Below are 21,982 nucleotides of genomic sequence, written 5' to 3' on the forward strand. Positions count from 1 at the left end.
GGCCAGAATGTCAGTCCATGTTGGAGCAGGTTTAGATACAGTCTAAAGTATAGATCTCAAAGTCTGTGCACAGAATTTAGCAAGGGCCTCGCACCTTCTGATGCATCAGGTAGGTGCACAATAGCATAGCCTAACCCTCTGTACTTTGGTCTATATTGATGCGGGACATAGACAGCCAGCTGATGACCAATCCATTAGTGCAATGGATGGCTGGAAGCATTTGTCTTTGCCTTTGCAATACCACAGAAGCAATGCATGGTCAATGTACAGCAATGACACACCTGTGTGAACAGCCAGGAGACCCCCCCCCCCCCCCCATGTTATGTTACATAGTTACATAGTTAGTACGGTCGAAAAAAGACATATGTCCATCAAGTTCAACCAGGGAATTAAGGGGTAGGGGTGTGGCGCGATATTGGGGAAGGGATGAGATTTTATATTTCTTCATAAGCATTAATCTTATTTTGTCAATTAGGAACATTCAGCACCCACCCGCTATCAAGGCAGCTGCCTATCATGTCATGCCCTACCTGCACAGGTGTGCTGGCTACTCAAATGATCCAATTAAGGAGGCCATTTAGTCAGCAGCAGCAGAAGTCCTGTGCCTGGACGCTCCAACAGCGGCCAGACACAAGCAGAAGCAGAAGCAGCAGAAGCAGCAGCAGCACCACCTTTTGTTTTTTGGCTGCAGCAGCAGCAAGGCCCACAGGGCTGGCTAGCTGGCTAGCCAGCAAGCAGGTAGCAATGAAAGTAGGAATCTTTCTTTTTAACCCTGTAAGGGGGTGGTGCACTGTACCCGAAGATACTGCCATATCGGGTCAATGCATAGGGCGACGGAAGCAAGCTTCGAAATCGGCCCCCGTTCTCAAAAATCCATTTAATATATGGTCCCCAGATAGGGGACGTATCAGATATTAAACTGATAAGAACAGATACTACACTTGATCTTAGCCAAAAGGCCGAGAAGCGATAACCGTGAAAGGGGCGGGCCCAACAAGGTGCCCTTCATGGGCACTATCACTGCTTGCTGTCAGGGAGGCTGCCAGACAATTTTCCATGCACACTCTGGGCTGGGGGGCAGTCAACCACCAGTACACACAGCAGAACCTAAACCCATACCATTATTGCTAAGCAGCAAGACAGGGGCCCATTGCACTCCCACGGGGCCTTTTTAAATGCAATCCATAACCCGGATTTGCCAGGAACCCTTCTTACTCCTCTTACTTGCATGTGACACTGGGCTTAGGATCTGCATAGGAAACACACACACAAGCACACACCTACCTTTGTTGCCTGCAGATGCCTCCTTGGCTGTCCCCAAACGGTATCAAACCAACACCCACGGGAAGCTGTAAGCATAGAGGACATGCCTGCACCCCATTGGACTTACCTGTGTGGGTTAAACCCGGGTTATTTGACAACCTATGGCGGTGATGGTTCTGCTCAGGCAGAGCAGTGCTGATGCTCCTCATAAAGCTGTCGCTGCTGTGAAGGTTCTAGGTGACATCACAAATCCCTATGGTTACATACACAACAAAGCTGGGTTGTTGTTGTTTACACTCTGCAAGGCCTGTGGAAGCGAGTGACATCATAGCACTGTAGTTCTGAGGGTTCTAGATGGATGCAACAATCTCCTGTTGCTTCTATGAAGGCCATAATAGACGACATCACCAAACAGCTCCATAGTCACATACACAGCAAAGGAGAGATGTTGTTTACACCTAGTGATGTCAGTGGTATTGAGTGACATCACAGCACAGTGCTAAGGCTCCTGGGCCTGGACACAGCAGCGGCTGCAATATCTCAACGGAGAATACGTTTATATATATGTGTGTGTGTGCGCGTATATATATATATATATATATATATATATATATATATATATATTTCTCCGCCGAAATCACTTTTAAACCCATTTCCACCTTTTTTTCCCTTCTCTTCCTCTTACTTTTTTTTCACGTTTTTTTACGTTTTTCTCCTTTTCGCCTCTTTTCTGGGCGTATTATTCTTCTTTTTCTTCTTTTTTTTCGTCTAATGCATACCCCATCAGTGCAGCAATGCTTATTCAATACCGCCAGCAGATGGAGACACTGGGGGATAATTTTCTAAGGATTTATACTGATTTTTCCTGTCTGAATTTGTCGCACAGAAAGTTGCAGGCCAAATATGTGTGACATTTCTGCGACTTTAGCTTCTAGAGCATTTTTACAACATTATACATAGGTGCTGAATACATAAAAAGCGACTGTTCAGCGACAGACAAGTCACATCGGCTGAAAGTAGGCCAGAATGTCAGTCCATGTTGGAGCAGGTTTAGATACAGTCTAAAGTATAGATCTCAAAGTCTGTGCACAGAATTTAGCAAGGGCCTCGCACCTTCTGATGCATCAGGTAGGTGCACAATAGCATAGCCTAACCCTCTGTACTTTGGTCTATATTGATGCGGGACATAGACAGCCAGCTGATGACCAATCCATTAGTGCAATGGATGGCTGGAAGCATTTGTCTTTGCCTTTGCAATACCACAGAAGCAATGCATGGTCAATGTACAGCAATGACACACCTGTGTGAACAGCCAGGAGACCCCCCCCCCCCCCCCCATGTTATGTTACATAGTTACATAGTTAGTACGGTCGAAAAAAGACATATGTCCATCAAGTTCAACCAGGGAATTAAGGGGTAGGGGTGTGGCGCGATATTGGGGAAGGGATGAGATTTTATATTTCTTCATAAGCATTAATCTTATTTTGTCAATTAGGAACATTCAGCACCCACCCGCTATCAAGGCAGCTGCCTATCATGTCATGCCCTACCTGCACAGGTGTGCTGGCTACTCAAATGATCCAATTAAGGAGGCCATTTAGTCAGCAGCAGCAGAAGTCCTGTGCCTGGACGCTCCAACAGCGGCCAGACACAAGCAGAAGCAGAAGCAGCAGAAGCAGCAGCAGCACCACCTTTTGTTTTTTGGCTGCAGCAGCAGCAAGGCCCACAGGGCTGGCTAGCTGGCTAGCCAGCAAGCAGGTAGCAATGAAAGTAGGAATCTTTCTTTTTAACCCTGTAAGGGGGTGGTGCACTGTACCCGAAGATACTGCCATATCGGGTCAATGCATAGGGCGACGGAAGCAAGCTTCGAAATCGGCCCCCGTTCTCAAAAATCCATTTAATATATGGTCCCCAGATAGGGGACGTATCAGATATTAAACTGATAAGAACAGATACTACACTTGATCTTAGCCAAAAGGCCGAGAAGCGATAACCGTGAAAGGGGCGGGCCCAACAAGGTGCCCTTCATGGGCACTATCACTGCTTGCTGTCAGGGAGGCTGCCAGACAATTTTCCATGCACACTCTGGGCTGGGGGGCAGTCAACCACCAGTACACACAGCAGAACCTAAACCCATACCATTATTGCTAAGCAGCAAGACAGGGGCCCATTGCACTCCCACGGGGCCTTTTTAAATGCAATCCATAACCCGGATTTGCCAGGAACCCTTCTTACTCCTCTTACTTGCATGTGACACTGGGCTTAGGATCTGCATAGGAAACACACACACAAGCACACACCTACCTTTGTTGCCTGCAGATGCCTCCTTGGCTGTCCCCAAACGGTATCAAACCAACACCCACGGGAAGCTGTAAGCATAGAGGACATGCCTGCACCCCATTGGACTTACCTGTGTGGGTTAAACCCGGGTTATTTGACAACCTATGGCGGTGATGGTTCTGCTCAGGCAGAGCAGTGCTGATGCTCCTCATAAAGCTGTCGCTGCTGTGAAGGTTCTAGGTGACATCACAAATCCCTATGGTTACATACACAACAAAGCTGGGTTGTTGTTGTTTACACTCTGCAAGGCCTGTGGAAGTGAGTGACATCATAGCACTGTAGTTCTGAGGGTTCTAGATGGATGCAACAATCTCCTGTTGCTTCTATGAAGGCCATAATAGACGACATCACCAAACAGCTCCATAGTCACATACACAGCAAAGGAGAGATGTTGTTTACACCTAGTGATGTCAGTGGTATTGAGTGACATCACAGCACAGTGCTAAGGCTCCTGGGCCTGGACACAGCAGCGGCTGCAATATCTCAACGGAGAATACGTTTATATATATGTGTGTGTGTGCGCGTATATATATATATATATATATATATATATATATATATATATATATATTTCTCCGCCGAAATCACTTTTAAACCCATTTCCACCTTTTTTTCCCTTCTCTTCCTCTTACTTTTTTTTCACGTTTTTTTACGTTTTTCTCCTTTTCGCCTCTTTTCTGGGCGTATTATTCTTCTTTTTCTTCTTTTTTTTCGTCTAATGCATACCCCATCAGTGCAGCAATGCTTATTCAATACCGCCAGCAGATGGAGACACTGGGGGATAATTTTCTAAGGATTTATACTGATTTTTCCTGTCTGAATTTGTCGCACAGAAAGTTGCAGGCCAAATATGTGTGACATTTCTGCGACTTTAGCTTCTAGAGCATTTTTACAACATTATACATAGGTGCTGAATACATAAAAAGCGACTGTTCAGCGACAGACAAGTCGCATCGGCTGAAAGTAGGCCAGAATGTCAGTCCATGTTGGAGCAGGTTTAGATACAGTCTAAAGTATAGATCTCAAAGTCTGTGCACAGAATTTAGCAAGGGCCTCGCACCTTCTGATGCATCAGGTAGGTGCACAATAGCATAGCCTAACCCTCTGTACTTTGGTCTATATTGATGCGGGACATAGACAGCCAGCTGATGACCAATCCATTAGTGCAATGGATGGCTGGAAGCATTTGTCTTTGCCTTTGCAATACCACAGAAGCAATGCATGGTCAATGTACAGCAATGACACACCTGTGTGAACAGCCAGGAGACCCCCCCCCCCCCCCATGTTATGTTACATAGTTACATAGTTAGTACGGTCGAAAAAAGACATATGTCCATCAAGTTCAACCAGGGAATTAAGGGGTAGGGGTGTGGCGCGATATTGGGGAAGGGATGAGATTTTATATTTCTTCATAAGCATTAATCTTATTTTGTCAATTAGGAACATTCAGCACCCACCCGCTATCAAGGCAGCTGCCTATCATGTCATGCCCTACCTGCACAGGTGTGCTGGCTACTCAAATGATCCAATTAAGGAGGCCATTTAGTCAGCAGCAGCAGAAGTCCTGTGCCTGGACGCTCCAACAGCGGCCAGACACAAGCAGAAGCAGAAGCAGCAGAAGCAGCAGCAGCACCACCTTTTGTTTTTTGGCTGCAGCAGCAGCAAGGCCCACAGGGCTGGCTAGCTGGCTAGCCAGCAAGCAGGTAGCAATGAAAGTAGGAATCTTTCTTTTTAACCCTGTAAGGGGGTGGTGCACTGTACCCGAAGATACTGCCATATCGGGTCAATGCATAGGGCGACGGAAGCAAGCTTCGAAATCGGCCCCCGTTCTCAAAAATCCATTTAATATATGGTCCCCAGATAGGGGACGTATCAGATATTAAACTGATAAGAACAGATACTACACTTGATCTTAGCCAAAAGGCCGAGAAGCGATAACCGTGAAAGGGGCGGGCCCAACAAGGTGCCCTTCATGGGCACTATCACTGCTTGCTGTCAGGGAGGCTGCCAGACAATTTTCCATGCACACTCTGGGCTGGGGGGCAGTCAACCACCAGTACACACAGCAGAACCTAAACCCATACCATTATTGCTAAGCAGCAAGACAGGGGCCCATTGCACTCCCACGGGGCCTTTTTAAATGCAATCCATAACCCGGATTTGCCAGGAACCCTTCTTACTCCTCCTACTTGCATGTGACACTGGGCTTAGGATCTGCATAGGAAACACACACACAAGCACACACCTACCTTTGTTGCCTGCAGATGCCTCCTTGGCTGTCCCCAAACGGTATCAAACCAACACCCACGGGAAGCTGTAAGCATAGAGGACATGCCTGCACCCCATTGGACTTACCTGTGTGGGTTAAACCCGGGTTATTTGACAACCTATGGCGGTGATGGTTCTGCTCAGGCAGAGCAGTGCTGATGCTCCTCATAAAGCTGTCGCTGCTGTGAAGGTTCTAGGTGACATCACAAATCCCTATGGTTACATACACAACAAAGCTGGGTTGTTGTTGTTTACACTCTGCAAGGCCTGTGGAAGTGAGTGACATCATAGCACTGTAGTTCTGAGGGTTCTAGATGGATGCAACAATCTCCTGTTGCTTCTATGAAGGCCATAATAGACGACATCACCAAACAGCTCCATAGTCACATACACAGCAAAGGAGAGATGTTGTTTACACCTAGTGATGTCAGTGGTATTGAGTGACATCACAGCACAGTGCTAAGGCTCCTGGGCCTGGACACAGCAGCGGCTGCAATATCTCAACGGAGAATACGTTTATATATATGTGTGTGTGTGCGCGTATATATATATATATATATATATATATATATATATATATATATTTCTCCGCCGAAATCACTTTTAAACCCATTTCCACCTTTTTTTCCCTTCTCTTCCTCTTACTTTTTTTTCACGTTTTTTTTTACGTTTTTCTCCTTTTCGCCTCTTTTCTGGGCGTATTATTCTTCTTTTTCTTCTTTTTTTTCGTCTAATGCATACCCCATCAGTGCAGCAATGCTTATTCAATACCGCCAGCAGATGGAGACACTGGGGGATAATTTTCTAAGGATTTATACTGATTTTTCCTGTCTGAATTTGTCGCACAGAAAGTTGCAGGCCAAATATGTGTGACATTTCTGCGACTTTAGCTTCTAGAGCATTTTTACAACATTATACATAGGTGCTGAATACATAAAAAGCGACTGTTCAGCGACAGACAAGTCGCATCGGCTGAAAGTAGGCCAGAATGTCAGTCCATGTTGGAGCAGGTTTAGATACAGTCTAAAGTATAGATCTCAAAGTCTGTGCACAGAATTTAGCAAGGGCCTCGCACCTTCTGATGCATCAGGTAGGTGCACAATAGCATAGCCTAACCCTCTGTACTTTGGTCTATATTGATGCGGGACATAGACAGCCAGCTGATGACCAATCCATTAGTGCAATGGATGGCTGGAAGCATTTGTCTTTGCCTTTGCAATACCACAGAAGCAATGCATGGTCAATGTACAGCAATGACACACCTGTGTGAACAGCCAGGAGACCCCCCCCCCCCCCCCCCATGTTATGTTACATAGTTACATAGTTAGTACGGTCGAAAAAAGACATATGTCCATCAAGTTCAACCAGGGAATTAAGGGGTAGGGGTGTGGCGCGATATTGGGGAAGGGATGAGATTTTATATTTCTTCATAAGCATTAATCTTATTTTGTCAATTAGGAACATTCAGCACCCACCCGCTATCAAGGCAGCTGCCTATCATGTCATGCCCTACCTGCACAGGTGTGCTGGCTACTCAAATGATCCAATTAAGGAGGCCATTTAGTCAGCAGCAGCAGAAGTCCTGTGCCTGGACGCTCCAACAGCGGCCAGACACAAGCAGAAGCAGAAGCAGCAGAAGCAGCAGCAGCACCACCTTTTGTTTTTTGGCTGCAGCAGCAGCAAGGCCCACAGGGCTGGCTAGCTGGCTAGCCAGCAAGCAGGTAGCAATGAAAGTAGGAATCTTTCTTTTTAACCCTGTAAGGGGGTGGTGCACTGTACCCGAAGATACTGCCATATCGGGTCAATGCATAGGGCGACGGAAGCAAGCTTCGAAATCGGCCCCCGTTCTCAAAAATCCATTTAATATATGGTCCCCAGATAGGGGACGTATCAGATATTAAACTGATAAGAACAGATACTACACTTGATCTTAGCCAAAAGGCCGAGAAGCGATAACCGTGAAAGGGGCGGGCCCAACAAGGTGCCCTTCATGGGCACTATCACTGCTTGCTGTCAGGGAGGCTGCCAGACAATTTTCCATGCACACTCTGGGCTGGGGGGCAGTCAACCACCAGTACACACAGCAGAACCTAAACCCATACCATTATTGCTAAGCAGCAAGACAGGGGCCCATTGCACTCCCACGGGGCCTTTTTAAATGCAATCCATAACCCGGATTTGCCAGGAACCCTTCTTACTCCTCCTACTTGCATGTGACACTGGGCTTAGGATCTGCATAGGAAACACACACACAAGCACACACCTACCTTTGTTGCCTGCAGATGCCTCCTTGGCTGTCCCCAAACGGTATCAAACCAACACCCACGGGAAGCTGTAAGCATAGAGGACATGCCTGCACCCCATTGGACTTACCTGTGTGGGTTAAACCCGGGTTATTTGACAACCTATGGCGGTGATGGTTCTGCTCAGGCAGAGCAGTGCTGATGCTCCTCATAAAGCTGTCGCTGCTGTGAAGGTTCTAGGTGACATCACAAATCCCTATGGTTACATACACAACAAAGCTGGGTTGTTGTTGTTTACACTCTGCAAGGCCTGTGGAAGTGAGTGACATCATAGCACTGTAGTTCTGAGGGTTCTAGATGGATGCAACAATCTCCTGTTGCTTCTATGAAGGCCATAATAGACGACATCACCAAACAGCTCCATAGTCACATACACAGCAAAGGAGAGATGTTGTTTACACCTAGTGATGTCAGTGGTATTGAGTGACATCACAGCACAGTGCTAAGGCTCCTGGGCCTGGACACAGCAGCGGCTGCAATATCTCAACGGAGAATACGTTTATATATATGTGTGTGTGTGCGCGTATATATATATATATATATATATATATATATATATATATATATATATTTCTCCGCCGAAATCACTTTTAAACCCATTTCCACCTTTTTTTCCCTTCTCTTCCTCTTACTTTTTTTTCACGTTTTTTTACGTTTTTCTCCTTTTCGCCTCTTTTCTGGGCGTATTATTCTTCTTTTTCTTCTTTTTTTTCGTCTAATGCATACCCCATCAGTGCAGCAATGCTTATTCAATACCGCCAGCAGATGGAGACACTGGGGGATAATTTTCTAAGGATTTATACTGATTTTTCCTGTCTGAATTTGTCGCACAGAAAGTTGCAGGCCAAATATGTGTGACATTTCTGCGACTTTAGCTTCTAGAGCATTTTTACAACATTATACATAGGTGCTGAATACATAAAAAGCGACTGTTCAGCGACAGACAAGTCGCATCGGCTGAAAGTAGGCCAGAATGTCAGTCCATGTTGGAGCAGGTTTAGATACAGTCTAAAGTATAGATCTCAAAGTCTGTGCACAGAATTTAGCAAGGGCCTCGCACCTTCTGATGCATCAGGTAGGTGCACAATAGCATAGCCTAACCCTCTGTACTTTGGTCTATATTGATGCGGGACATAGACAGCCAGCTGATGACCAATCCATTAGTGCAATGGATGGCTGGAAGCATTTGTCTTTGCCTTTGCAATACCACAGAAGCAATGCATGGTCAATGTACAGCAATGACACACCTGTGTGAACAGCCAGGAGACCCCCCCCCCCCCCCCATGTTATGTTACATAGTTACATAGTTAGTACGGTCGAAAAAAGACATATGTCCATCAAGTTCAACCAGGGAATTAAGGGGTAGGGGTGTGGCGCGATATTGGGGAAGGGATGAGATTTTATATTTCTTCATAAGCATTAATCTTATTTTGTCAATTAGGAACATTCAGGACCCACCCGCTATCAAGGCAGCTGCCTATCATGTCATGCCCTACCTGCACAGGTGTGCTGGCTACTCAAATGATCCAATTAAGGAGGCCATTTAGTCAGCAGCAGCAGAAGTCCTGTGCCTGGACGCTCCAACAGCGGCCAGACACAAGCAGAAGCAGCAGAAGCAGCAGCAGCACCACCTTTTGTTTTTTGGCTGCAGCAGCAGCAAGGCCCACAGGGCTGGCTAGCTGGCTAGCCAGCAAGCAGGTAGCAATGAAAGTAGGAATCTTTCTTTTTAACCCTGTAAGGGGGTGGTGCACTGTACCCGAAGATACTGCCATATCGGGTCAATGCATAGGGCGACGGAAGCAAGCTTCGAAATCGGCCCCCGTTCTCAAAAATCCATTTAATATATGGTCCCCAGATAGGGGACGTATCAGATATTAAACTGATAAGAACAGATACTACACTTGATCTTAGCCAAAAGGCCGAGAAGCGATAACCGTGAAAGGGGCGGGCCCAACAAGGTGCCCTTCATGGGCACTATCACTGCTTGCTGTCAGGGAGGCTGCCAGACAATTTTCCATGCACACTCTGGGCTGGGGGGCAGTCAACCACCAGTACACACAGCAGAACCTAAACCCATACCATTATTGCTAAGCAGCAAGACAGGGGCCCATTGCACTCCCACGGGGCCTTTTTAAATGCAATCCATAACCCGGATTTGCCAGGAACCCTTCTTACTCCTCCTACTTGCATGTGACACTGGGCTTAGGATCTGCATAGGAAACACACACACAAGCACACACCTACCTTTGTTGCCTGCAGATGCCTCCTTGGCTGTCCCCAAACGGTATCAAACCAACACCCACGGGAAGCTGTAAGCATAGAGGACATGCCTGCACCCCATTGGACTTACCTGTGTGGGTTAAACCCGGGTTATTTGACAACCTATGGCGGTGATGGTTCTGCTCAGGCAGAGCAGTGCTGATGCTCCTCATAAAGCTGTCGCTGCTGTGAAGGTTCTAGGTGACATCACAAATCCCTATGGTTACATACACAACAAAGCTGGGTTGTTGTTGTTTACACTCTGCAAGGCCTGTGGAAGTGAGTGACATCATAGCACTGTAGTTCTGAGGGTTCTAGATGGATGCAACAATCTCCTGTTGCTTCTATGAAGGCCATAATAGACGACATCACCAAACAGCTCCATAGTCACATACACAGCAAAGGAGAGATGTTGTTTACACCTAGTGATGTCAGTGGTATTGAGTGACATCACAGCACAGTGCTAAGGCTCCTGGGCCTGGACACAGCAGCGGCTGCAATATCTCAACGGAGAATACGTTTATATATATGTGTGTGTGTGCGCGTATATATATATATATATATATATATATATATATATATATATATATTTCTCCGCCGAAATCACTTTTAAACCCATTTCCACCTTTTTTTCCCTTCTCTTCCTCTTACTTTTTTTTCACGTTTTTTTACGTTTTTCTCCTTTTCGCCTCTTTTCTGGGCGTATTATTCTTCTTTTTCTTCTTTTTTTTCGTCTAATGCATACCCCATCAGTGCAGCAATGCTTATTCAATACCGCCAGCAGATGGAGACACTGGGGGATAATTTTCTAAGGATTTATACTGATTTTTCCTGTCTGAATTTGTCGCACAGAAAGTTGCAGGCCAAATATGTGTGACATTTCTGCGACTTTAGCTTCTAGAGCATTTTTACAACATTATACATAGGTGCTGAATACATAAAAAGCGACTGTTCAGCGACAGACAAGTCGCATCGGCTGAAAGTAGGCCAGAATGTCAGTCCATGTTGGAGCAGGTTTAGATACAGTCTAAAGTATAGATCTCAAAGTCTGTGCACAGAATTTAGCAAGGGCCTCGCACCTTCTGATGCATCAGGTAGGTGCACAATAGCATAGCCTAACCCTCTGTACTTTGGTCTATATTGATGCGGGACATAGACAGCCAGCTGATGACCAATCCATTAGTGCAATGGATGGCTGGAAGCATTTGTCTTTGCCTTTGCAATACCACAGAAGCAATGCATGGTCAATGTACAGCAATGACACACCTGTGTGAACAGCCAGGAGACCCCCCCCCCCCCCATGTTATGTTACATAGTTACATAGTTAGTACGGTCGAAAAAAGACATATGTCCATCAAGTTCAACCAGGGAATTAAGGGGTAGGGGTGTGGCGCGATATTGGGGAAGGGATGAGATTTTATATTTCTTCATAAGCATTAATCTTATTTTGTCAATTAGGAACATTCAGCACCCACCCGCTATCAAGGCAGCTGCCTATCATGTCATGCCCTACCTGCACAGGTGTGCTGGCTACTCAAATGATCCAATTAAGGAGGCCATTTAGTCAGCAGCAGCAGAAGTCCTGTGCCTGGACGCTCCAACAGCGGCCAGACACAAGCAGAAGCAGAAGCAGCAGCAGCAGCAGCAGCACCACCTTTTGTTTTTTGGCTGCAGCAGCAGCAAGGCCCACAGGGCTGGCTAGCTGGCTAGCCAGCAAGCAGGTAGCAATGAAAGTAGGAATCTTTCTTTTTAACCCTGTAAGGGGGTGGTGCACTGTACCCGAAGATACTGCCATATCGGGTCAATGCATAGGGCGACGGAAGCAAGCTTCGAAATCGGCCCCCGTTCTCAAAAATCCATTTAATATATGGTCCCCAGATAGGGGACGTATCAGATATTAAACTGATAAGAACAGATACTACACTTGATCTTAGCCAAAAGGCCGAGAAGCGATAACCGTGAAAGGGGCGGGCCCAACAAGGTGCCCTTCATGGGCACTATCACTGCTTGCTGTCAGGGAGGCTGCCAGACAATTTTCCATGCACACTCTGGGCTGGGGGGCAGTCAACCACCAGTACACACAGCAGAACCTAAACCCATACCATTATTGCTAAGCAGCAAGACAGGGGCCCATTGCACTCCCACGGGGCCTTTTTAAATGCAATCCATAACCCGGATTTGCCAGGAACCCTTCTTACTCCTCCTACTTGCATGTGACACTGGGCTTAGGATCTGCATAGGAAACACACACACAAGCACACACCTACCTTTGTTGCCTGCAGATGCCTCCTTGGCTGTCCCCAAACGGTATCAAACCAACACCCACGGGAAGCTGTAAGCATAGAGGACATGCCTGCACCCCATTGGACTTACCTGTGTGGGTTAAACCCGGGTTATTTGACAACCTATGGCGGTGATGGTTCTGCTCAGGCAGAGCAGTGCTGATGCTCCTCATAAAGCTGTCGCTGCTGTGAAGGTTCTAGGTGACATCACAAATCCCTATGGTTACATACACAACAAAGCTGGGTTGTTGTTGTTTACACTCTGCAAGGCCTGTGGAAGTGAGTGACATCATAGCACTGTAGTTCTGAGGGTTCTAGATGGATGCAACAATCTCCTGTTGCTTCTATGAAGGCCATAATAGACGACATCACCAAACAGCTCCATAGTCACATACACAGCAAAGGAGAGATGTTGTTTACACCTAGTGATGTCAGTGGTATTGAGTGACATCACAGCACAGTGCTAAGGCTCCTGGGCCTGGACACAGCAGCGGCTGCAATATCTCAACGGAGAATACGTTTATATATATGTGTGTGTGTGCGCGTATAATATATATATATATATATATATATATATATTTCTCCGCCGAAATCACTTTTAAACCCATTTCCACCTTTTTTTCCCTTCTCTTCCTCTTACTTTTTTTTCACGTTTTTTTACGTTTTTCTCCTTTTCGCCTCTTTTCTGGGCGTATTATTCTTCTTTTTCTTCTTTTTTTTCGTCTAATGCATACCCCATCAGTGCAGCAATGCTTATTCAATACCGCCAGCAGATGGAGACACTGGGGGATAATTTTCTAAGGATTTATACTGATTTTTCCTGTCTGAATTTGTCGCACAGAAAGTTGCAGGCCAAATATGTGTGACATTTCTGCGACTTTAGCTTCTAGAGCATTTTTACAACATTATACATAGGTGCTGAATACATAAAAAGCGACTGTTCAGCGACAGACAAGTCGCATCGGCTGAAAGTAGGCCAGAATGTCAGTCCATGTTGGAGCAGGTTTAGATACAGTCTAAAGTATAGATCTCAAAGTCTGTGCACAGAATTTAGCAAGGGCCTCGCACCTTCTGATGCATCAGGTAGGTGCACAATAGCATAGCCTAACCCTCTGTACTTTGGTCTATATTGATGCGGGACATAGACAGCCAGCTGATGACCAATCCATTAGTGCAATGGATGGCTGGAAGCATTTGTCTTTGCCTTTGCAATACCACAGAAGCAATGCATGGTCAATGTACAGCAATGACACACCTGTGTGAACAGCCAGGAGACCCCCCCCCCCCCCCCCATGTTATGTTACATAGTTACATAGTTAGTACGGTCGAAAAAAGACATATGTCCATCAAGTTCAACCAGGGAATTAAGGGGTAGGGGTGTGGCGCGATATTGGGGAAGGGATGAGATTTTATATTTCTTCATAAGCATTAATCTTATTTTGTCAATTAGGAACATTCAGCACCCACCCGCTATCAAGGCAGCTGCCTATCATGTCATGCCCTACCTGCACAGGTGTGCTGGCTACTCAAATGATCCAATTAAGGAGGCCATTTAGTCAGCAGCAGCAGAAGTCCTGTGCCTGGACGCTCCAACAGCGGCCAGACACAAGCAGAAGCAGAAGCAGCAGAAGCAGCAGCAGCACCACCTTTTGTTTTTTGGCTGCAGCAGCAGCAAGGCCCACAGGGCTGGCTAGCTGGCTAGCCAGCAAGCAGGTAGCAATGAAAGTAGGAATCTTTCTTTTTAACCCTGTAAGGGGGTGGTGCACTGTACCCGAAGATACTGCCATATCGGGTCAATGCATAGGGCGACGGAAGCAAGCTTCGAAATCGGCCCCCGTTCTCAAAAATCCATTTAATATATGGTCCCCAGATAGGGGACGTATCAGATATTAAACTGATAAGAACAGATACTACACTTGATCTTAGCCAAAAGGCCGAGAAGCGATAACCGTGAAAGGGGCGGGCCCAACAAGGTGCCCTTCATGGGCACTATCACTGCTTGCTGTCAGGGAGGCTGCCAGACAATTTTCCATGCACACTCTGGGCTGGGGGGCAGTCAACCACCAGTACACACAGCAGAACCTAAACCCATACCATTATTGCTAAGCAGCAAGACAGGGGCCCATTGCACTCCCACGGGGCCTTTTTAAATGCAATCCATAACCCGGATTTGCCAGGAACCCTTCTTACTCCTCCTACTTGCATGTGACACTGGGCTTAGGATCTGCATAGGAAACACACACACAAGCACACACCTACCTTTGTTGCCTGCAGATGCCTCCTTGGCTGTCCCCAAACGGTATCAAACCAACACCCACGGGAAGCTGTAAGCATAGAGGACATGCCTGCACCCCATTGGACTTACCTGTGTGGGTTAAACCCGGGTTATTTGACAACCTATGGCGGTGATGGTTCTGCTCAGGCAGAGCAGTGCTGATGCTCCTCATAAAGCTGTCGCTGCTGTGAAGGTTCTAGGTGACATCACAAATCCCTATGGTTACATACACAACAAAGCTGGGTTGTTGTTGTTTACACTCTGCAAGGCCTGTGGAAGTGAGTGACATCATAGCACTGTAGTTCTGAGGGTTCTAGATGGATGCAACAATCTCCTGTTGCTTCTATGAAGGCCATAATAGACGACATCACCAAACAGCTCCATAGTCACATACACAGCAAAGGAGAGATGTTGTTTACACCTAGTGATGTCAGTGGTATTGAGTGACATCACAGCACAGTGCTAAGGCTCCTGGGCCTGGACACAGCAGCGGCTGCAATATCTCAACGGAGAATACGTTTATATATATGTGTGTGTGTGCGCGTATATATATATATATATATATATATATATATATATATTCTCCGCCGAAATCACTTTTAAACCCATTTCCACCTTTTTTTCCCTTCTCTTCCTCTTACTTTTTTTTCACGTTTTTTTACGTTTTTCTCCTTTTCGCCTCTTTTCTGGGCGTATTATTCTTCTTTTTCTTCTTTTTTTTCGTCTAATGCATACCCCATCAGTGCAGCAATGCTTATTCAATACCGCCAGCAGATGGAGACACTGGGGGATAATTTTCTAAGGATTTATACTGATTTTTCCTGTCTGAATTTGTCGCACAGAAAGTTGCAGGCCAAATATGTGTGACATTTCTGCGACTTTAGCTTCTAGAGCATTTTTACAACATTATACATAGGTGCTGAATACATAAAAAGCGACTGTTCAGCGACAGACAAGTCGCATCGGCTGAAAGTAGGCCAGAATGTCAGTCCATGTTGGAGCAGGTTTAGATACAGTCTAAAGTATAGATCTCAAAGTCTGTGCACAGAATTTAGCAAGGGCCTCGCACCTTCTGATGCATCAGGTAGGTGCACAATAGCATAGCCTAACCCTCTGTACTTTGGTCTATATTGATGCGGGACATAGACAGCCAGCTGATGACCAATCCATTAGTGCAATGGATGGCTGGAAGCATTTGTCTTTGCCTTTGCAATACCACAGAAGCAATGCATGGTCAATGTACAGCAATGACACACCTGTGTGAACAGCCAGGAGACCCCCCCCCCCATGTTATGTTACATAGTTACATAGTTAGTACGGTCGAAAAAAGACATATGTCCATCAAGTTCAACCAGGGAATTAAGGGGTAGGGGTGTGGCGCGATATTGGGGAAGGGATGAGATTTTATATTTCTTCATAAGCATTAATCTTATTTTGTCAATTAGGAACATTCAGCACCCACCCGCTATCAAGGCAGCTGCCTATCATGTCATGCCCTACCTGCACAGGTGTGCTGGCTACTCAAATGATCCAATTAAGGAGGCCATTTAGTCAGCAGCAGCAGAAGTCCTGTGCCTGGACGCTCCAACAGCGGCCAGACACAAGCAGAAGCAGAAGCAGCAGAAGCAGCAGCAGCACCACCTTTTGTTTTTTGGCTGCAGCAGCAGCAAGGCCCACAGGGCTGGCTAGCTGGCTAGCCAGCAAGCAGGTAGCAATGAAAGTAGGAATCTTTCTTTTTAACCCTGTAAGGGGGTGGTGCACTGTACTCGAAGATACTGCCATATCGGGTCAATGCATAGGGCGACGGAAGCAAGCTTCGAAATCGGCCCCCGTTCTCAAAAATCCATTTAATATATGGTCCCCAGATAGGGGACGTATCAGATATTAAACTGATAAGAACAGATACTACACTTGATCTTAGCCAAAAGGCCGAGAAGCGATAACCGTGAAAGGGGCGGGCCCAACAAGGTGCCCTTCATGGGCACTATCACTGCTTGCTGTCAGGGAGGCTGCCAGACAATTTTCCATGCACACTCTGGGCTGGGGGGCAGTCAACCACCAGTACACACAGCAGAACCTAAACCCATACCATTATTGCTAAGCAGCAAGACAGGGGCCCATTGCACTCCCACGGGGCCTTTTTAAATGCAATCCATAACCCGGATTTGCCAGGAACCCTTCTTACTCCTCCTACTTGCATGTGACACTGGGCTTAGGATCTGCATAGGAAACACACACACAAGCACACACCTACCTTTGTTGCCTGCAGATGCCTCCTTGGCTGTCCCCAAACGGTATCAAACCAACACCCACGGGAAGCTGTAAGCATAGAGGACATGCCTGCACCCCATTGGACTTACCTGTGTGGGTTAAACCCGGGTTATTTGACAACCTATGGCGGTGATGGTTCTGCTCAGGCAGAGCAGTGCTGATGCTCCTCATAAAGCTGTCGCTGCTGTGAAGGTTCTAGGTGACATCACAAATCCCTATGGTTACATACACAACAAAGCTGGGTTGTTGTTGTTTACACTCTGCAAGGCCTGTGGAAGTGAGTGACATCATAGCACTGTAGTTCTGAGGGTTCTAGATGGATGCAACAATCTCCTGTTGCTTCTATGAAGGCCATAATAGACGACATCACCAAACAGCTCCATAGTCACATACACAGCAAAGGAGAGATGTTGTTTACACCTAGTGATGTCAGTGGTATTGAGTGACATCACAGCACAGTGCTAAGGCTCCTGGGCCTGGACACAGCAGCGGCTGCAATATCTCAACGGAGAATACGTTTATATATATGTGTGTGTGTGCGCGTATATATATATATATATATATATATATATATATATATATATATATTTCTCCGCCGAAATCACTTTTAAACCCATTTCCACCTTTTTTTCCCTTCTCTTCCTCTTACTTTTTTTTCACGTTTTTTTACGTTTTTCTCCTTTTCGCCTCTTTTCTGGGCGTATTATTCTTCTTTTTCTTCTTTTTTTTCGTCTAATGCATACCCCATCAGTGCAGCAATGCTTATTCAATACCGCCAGCAGATGGAGACACTGGGGGATAATTTTCTAAGGATTTATACTGATTTTTCCTGTCTGAATTTGTCGCACAGAAAGTTGCAGGCCAAATATGTGTGACATTTCTGCGACTTTAGCTTCTAGAGCATTTTTACAACATTATACATAGGTGCTGAATACATAAAAAGCGACTGTTCAGCGACAGACAAGTCGCATCGGCTGAAAGTAGGCCAGAATGTCAGTCCATGTTGGAGCAGGTTTAGATACAGTCTAAAGTATAGATCTCAAAGTCTGTGCACAGAATTTAGCAAGGGCCTCCCACCTTCTGATGCATCAGGTAGGTGCACAATAGCATAGCCTAACCCTCTGTACTTTGGTCTATATTGATGCGGGACATAGACAGCCAGCTGATGACCAATCCATTAGTGCAATGGATGGCTGGAAGCATTTGTCTTTGCCTTTGCAATACCACAGAAGCAATGCATGGTCAATGTACAGCAATGACACACCTGTGTGAACAGCCAGGAGACCCCCCCCCCCCCATGTTATGTTACATAGTTACATAGTTAGTACGGTCGAAAAAAGACATATGTCCATCAAGTTCAACCAGGGAATTAAGGGGTAGGGGTGTGGCGCGATATTGGGGAAGGGATGAGATTTTATATTTCTTCATAAGCATTAATCTTATTTTGTCAATTAGGAACATTCAGCACCCACCCGCTATCAAGGCAGCTGCCTATCATGTCATGCCCTACCTGCACAGGTGTGCTGGCTACTCAAATGATCCAATTAAGGAGGCCATTTAGTCAGCAGCAGCAGAAGTCCTGTGCCTGGACGCTCCAACAGCGGCCAGACACAAGCAGAAGCAGAAGCAGCAGAAGCAGCAGCAGCAGCACCACCTTTTGTTTTTTGGCTGCAGCAGCAGCAAGGCCCACAGGGCTGGCTGGCTGGCTAGCCAGCAAGCAGGTAGCAATGAAAGTAGGAATCTTTCTTTTTAACCCTGTAAGGGGGTGGTGCACTGTACCCGAAGATACTGCCATATCGGGTCAATGCATAGGGCGACGGAAGCAAGCTTCGAAATCGGCCCCCGTTCTCAAAAATCCATTTAATATATGGTCCCCAGATAGGGGACGTATCAGATATTAAACTGATAAGAACAGATACTACACTTGATCTTAGCCAAAAGGCCGAGAAGCGATAATCGTGAAAGGGGCGGGCCCAACAAGGTGCCCTTCATGGGCACTATCACTGCTTGCTGTCAGGGAGGCTGCCAGACAATTTTCCATGCACACTCTGGGCTGGGGGGCAGTCAACCACCAGTACACACAGCAGAACCTAAACCCATACCATTATTGCTAAGCAGCAAGACAGGGGCCCATTGCACTCCCACGGGGCCTTTTTAAATGCAATCCATAACCCGGATTTGCCAGGAACCCTTCTTACTCCTCCTACTTGCATGTGACACTGGGCTTAGGATCTGCATAGGAAACACACACACAAGCACACACCTACCTTTGTTGCCTGCAGATGCCTCCTTGGCTGTCCCCAAACGGTATCAAACCAACACCCACGGGAAGCTGTAAGCATAGAGGACATGCCTGCACCCCATTGGACTTACCTGTGTGGGTTAAACCCGGGTTATTTGACAACCTATGGCGGTGATGGTTCTGCTCAGGCAGAGCAGTGCTGATGCTCCTCATAAAGCTGTCGCTGCTGTGAAGGTTCTAGGTGACATCACAAATCCCTATGGTTACATACACAACAAAGCTGGGTTGTTGTTGTTTACACTCTGCAAGGCCTGTGGAAGTGAGTGACATCATAGCACTGTAGTTCTGAGGGTTCTAGATGGATGCAACAATCTCCTGTTGCTTCTATGAAGGCCATAATAGACGACATCACCAAACAGCTCCATAGTCACATACACAGCAAAGGAGAGATGTTGTTTACACCTAGTGATGTCAGTGGTATTGAGTGACATCACAGCACAGTGCTAAGGCTCCTGGGCCTGGACACAGCAGCGGCTGCAATATCTCAACGGAGAATACGTTTATATATATGTGTGTGTGTGCGCGTATATATATATATATATATATATATATATATATATATATTTCTCCGCCGAAATCACGTTTAAACCCATTTCCACCTTTTTTTCCCTTCTCTTCCTCTTACTTTTTTTTCACGTTTTTTTACGTTTTTCTCCTTTTCGCCTCTTTTCTGGGCGTATTATTCTTCTTTTTCTTCTTTTTTTTCGTCTAATGCATACCCCATCAGTGCAGCAATGCTTATTCAATACCGCCAGCAGATGGAGACACTGGGGGATAATTTTCTAAGGATTTATACTGATTTTTCCTGTCTGAATTTGTCGCACAGAAAGTTGCAGGCCAAATATGTGTGACATTTCTGCGACTTTAGCTTCTAGAGCATTTTTACAACATTATACATAGGTGCTGAATACATAAAAAGCGACTGTTCAGCGACAGACAAGTCGCATCGGCTGAAAGTAGGCCAGAATGTCAGTCCATGTTGGAGCAGGTTTAGATACAGTCTAAAGTATAGATCTCAAAGTCTGTGCACAGAATTTAGCAAGGGCCTCGCACCTTCTGATGCATCAGGTAGGTGCACAATAGCATAGCCTAACCCTCTGTACTTTGGTCTATATTGATGCGGGACATAGACAGCCAGCTGATGACCAATCCATTAGTGCAATGGATGGCTGGAAGCATTTGTCTTTGCCTTTGCAATACCACAGAAGCAATGCATGGTCAATGTACAGCAATGACACACCTGTGTGAACAGCCAGGAGACCCCCCCCCCCCCCCATGTTATGTTACATAGTTACATAGTTAGTACGGTCGAAAAAAGACATATGTCCATCAAGTTCAACCAGGGAATTAAGGGGTAGGGGTGTGGCGCGATATTGGGGAAGGGATGAGATTTTATATTTCTTCATAAGCATTAATCTTATTTTGTCAATTAGGAACATTCAGCACCCACCCGCTATCAAGGCAGCTGCCTATCATGTCATGCCCTACCTGCACAGGTGTGCTGGCTACTCAAATGATCCAATTAAGGAGGCCATTTAGTCAGCAGCAGCAGAAGTCCTGTGCCTGGACGCTCCAACAGCGGCCAGACACAAGCAGAAGCAGAAGCAGCAGAAGCAGCAGCAGCACCACCTTTTGTTTTTTGGCTGCAGCAGCAGCAAGGCCCACAGGGCTGGCTAGCTGGCTAGCCAGCAAGCAGGTAGCAATGAAAGTAGGAATCTTTCTTTTTAACCCTGTAAGGGGGTGGTGCACTGTACCCGAAGATACTGCCATATCGGGTCAATGCATAGGGCGACGGAAGCAAGCTTCGAAATCGGCCCCCGTTCTCAAAAATCCATTTAATATATGGTCCCCAGATAGGGGACGTATCAGATATTAAACTGATAAGAACAGATACTACACTTGATCTTAGCCAAAAGGCCGAGAAGCGATAACCGTGAAAGGGGCGGGCCCAACAAGGTGCCCTTCATGGGCACTATCACTGCTTGCTGTCAGGGAGGCTGCCAGACAATTTTCCATGCACACTCTGGGCTGGGGGGCAGTCAACCACCAGTACACACAGCAGAACCTAAACCCATACCATTATTGCTAAGCAGCAAGACAGGGGCCCATTGCACTCCCACGGGGCCTTTTTAAATGCAATCCATAACCCGGATTTGCCAGGAACCCTTCTTACTCCTCCTACTTGCATGTGACACTGGGCTTAGGATCTGCATAGGAAACACACACACAAGCACACACCTACCTTTGTTGCCTGCAGATGCCTCCTTGGCTGTCCCCAAACGGTATCAAACCAACACCCACGGGAAGCTGTAAGCATAGAGGACATGCCTGCACCCCATTGGACTTACCTGTGTGGGTTAAACCCGGGTTATTTGACAACCTATGGCGGTGATGGTTCTGCTCAGGCAGAGCAGTGCTG

At 46.4% G+C, this 21,982-nt stretch overlaps 10 non-coding genes across 10 annotated transcripts; all 10 read right to left on the reverse strand.

Annotated features, from left to right (window-relative positions):
• Positions 1–780: 780 nt before the first annotated feature.
• Positions 781–971, reverse strand: LOC130312490 (U2 spliceosomal RNA). The gene has a single exon (XR_008860604.1). It is a non-coding gene; the product is annotated as a U2 spliceosomal RNA (small nuclear RNA).
• A 2,092-nt stretch (positions 972–3,063) lies between these two features.
• LOC130312501 (U2 spliceosomal RNA) lies at positions 3,064–3,254 on the reverse strand. The gene has a single exon (XR_008860615.1). It is a non-coding gene; the product is annotated as a U2 spliceosomal RNA (small nuclear RNA).
• Positions 3,255–5,348: 2,094 nt separating this feature from the next.
• On the reverse strand, positions 5,349–5,539 carry LOC130312513 (U2 spliceosomal RNA). The gene has a single exon (XR_008860626.1). It is a non-coding gene; the product is annotated as a U2 spliceosomal RNA (small nuclear RNA).
• Positions 5,540–7,634: 2,095 nt separating this feature from the next.
• Positions 7,635–7,825, reverse strand: LOC130312524 (U2 spliceosomal RNA). The gene has a single exon (XR_008860637.1). It is a non-coding gene; the product is annotated as a U2 spliceosomal RNA (small nuclear RNA).
• Positions 7,826–9,914: 2,089 nt separating this feature from the next.
• On the reverse strand, positions 9,915–10,105 carry LOC130312535 (U2 spliceosomal RNA). Its single transcript, XR_008860648.1, has one exon. It is a non-coding gene; the product is annotated as a U2 spliceosomal RNA (small nuclear RNA).
• Positions 10,106–12,196: 2,091 nt separating this feature from the next.
• LOC130312547 (U2 spliceosomal RNA) lies at positions 12,197–12,387 on the reverse strand. The gene has a single exon (XR_008860659.1). It is a non-coding gene; the product is annotated as a U2 spliceosomal RNA (small nuclear RNA).
• A 2,083-nt stretch (positions 12,388–14,470) lies between these two features.
• Positions 14,471–14,661, reverse strand: LOC130312559 (U2 spliceosomal RNA). Its single transcript, XR_008860670.1, has one exon. It is a non-coding gene; the product is annotated as a U2 spliceosomal RNA (small nuclear RNA).
• A 2,079-nt stretch (positions 14,662–16,740) lies between these two features.
• LOC130312566 (U2 spliceosomal RNA) lies at positions 16,741–16,931 on the reverse strand. Its single transcript, XR_008860677.1, has one exon. It is a non-coding gene; the product is annotated as a U2 spliceosomal RNA (small nuclear RNA).
• Positions 16,932–19,024: 2,093 nt separating this feature from the next.
• On the reverse strand, positions 19,025–19,215 carry LOC130312570 (U2 spliceosomal RNA). The gene has a single exon (XR_008860681.1). It is a non-coding gene; the product is annotated as a U2 spliceosomal RNA (small nuclear RNA).
• Positions 19,216–21,301: 2,086 nt separating this feature from the next.
• LOC130312582 (U2 spliceosomal RNA) lies at positions 21,302–21,492 on the reverse strand. Its single transcript, XR_008860692.1, has one exon. It is a non-coding gene; the product is annotated as a U2 spliceosomal RNA (small nuclear RNA).
• Between the last annotated feature and the right edge of the window lie 490 nt (positions 21,493–21,982).

Source organism: Hyla sarda, unplaced genomic scaffold (assembly GCF_029499605.1).
Source record: "Hyla sarda isolate aHylSar1 unplaced genomic scaffold, aHylSar1.hap1 scaffold_172, whole genome shotgun sequence".
Classification (NCBI taxonomy): domain Eukaryota; kingdom Metazoa; phylum Chordata; class Amphibia; order Anura; family Hylidae; genus Hyla; species Hyla sarda.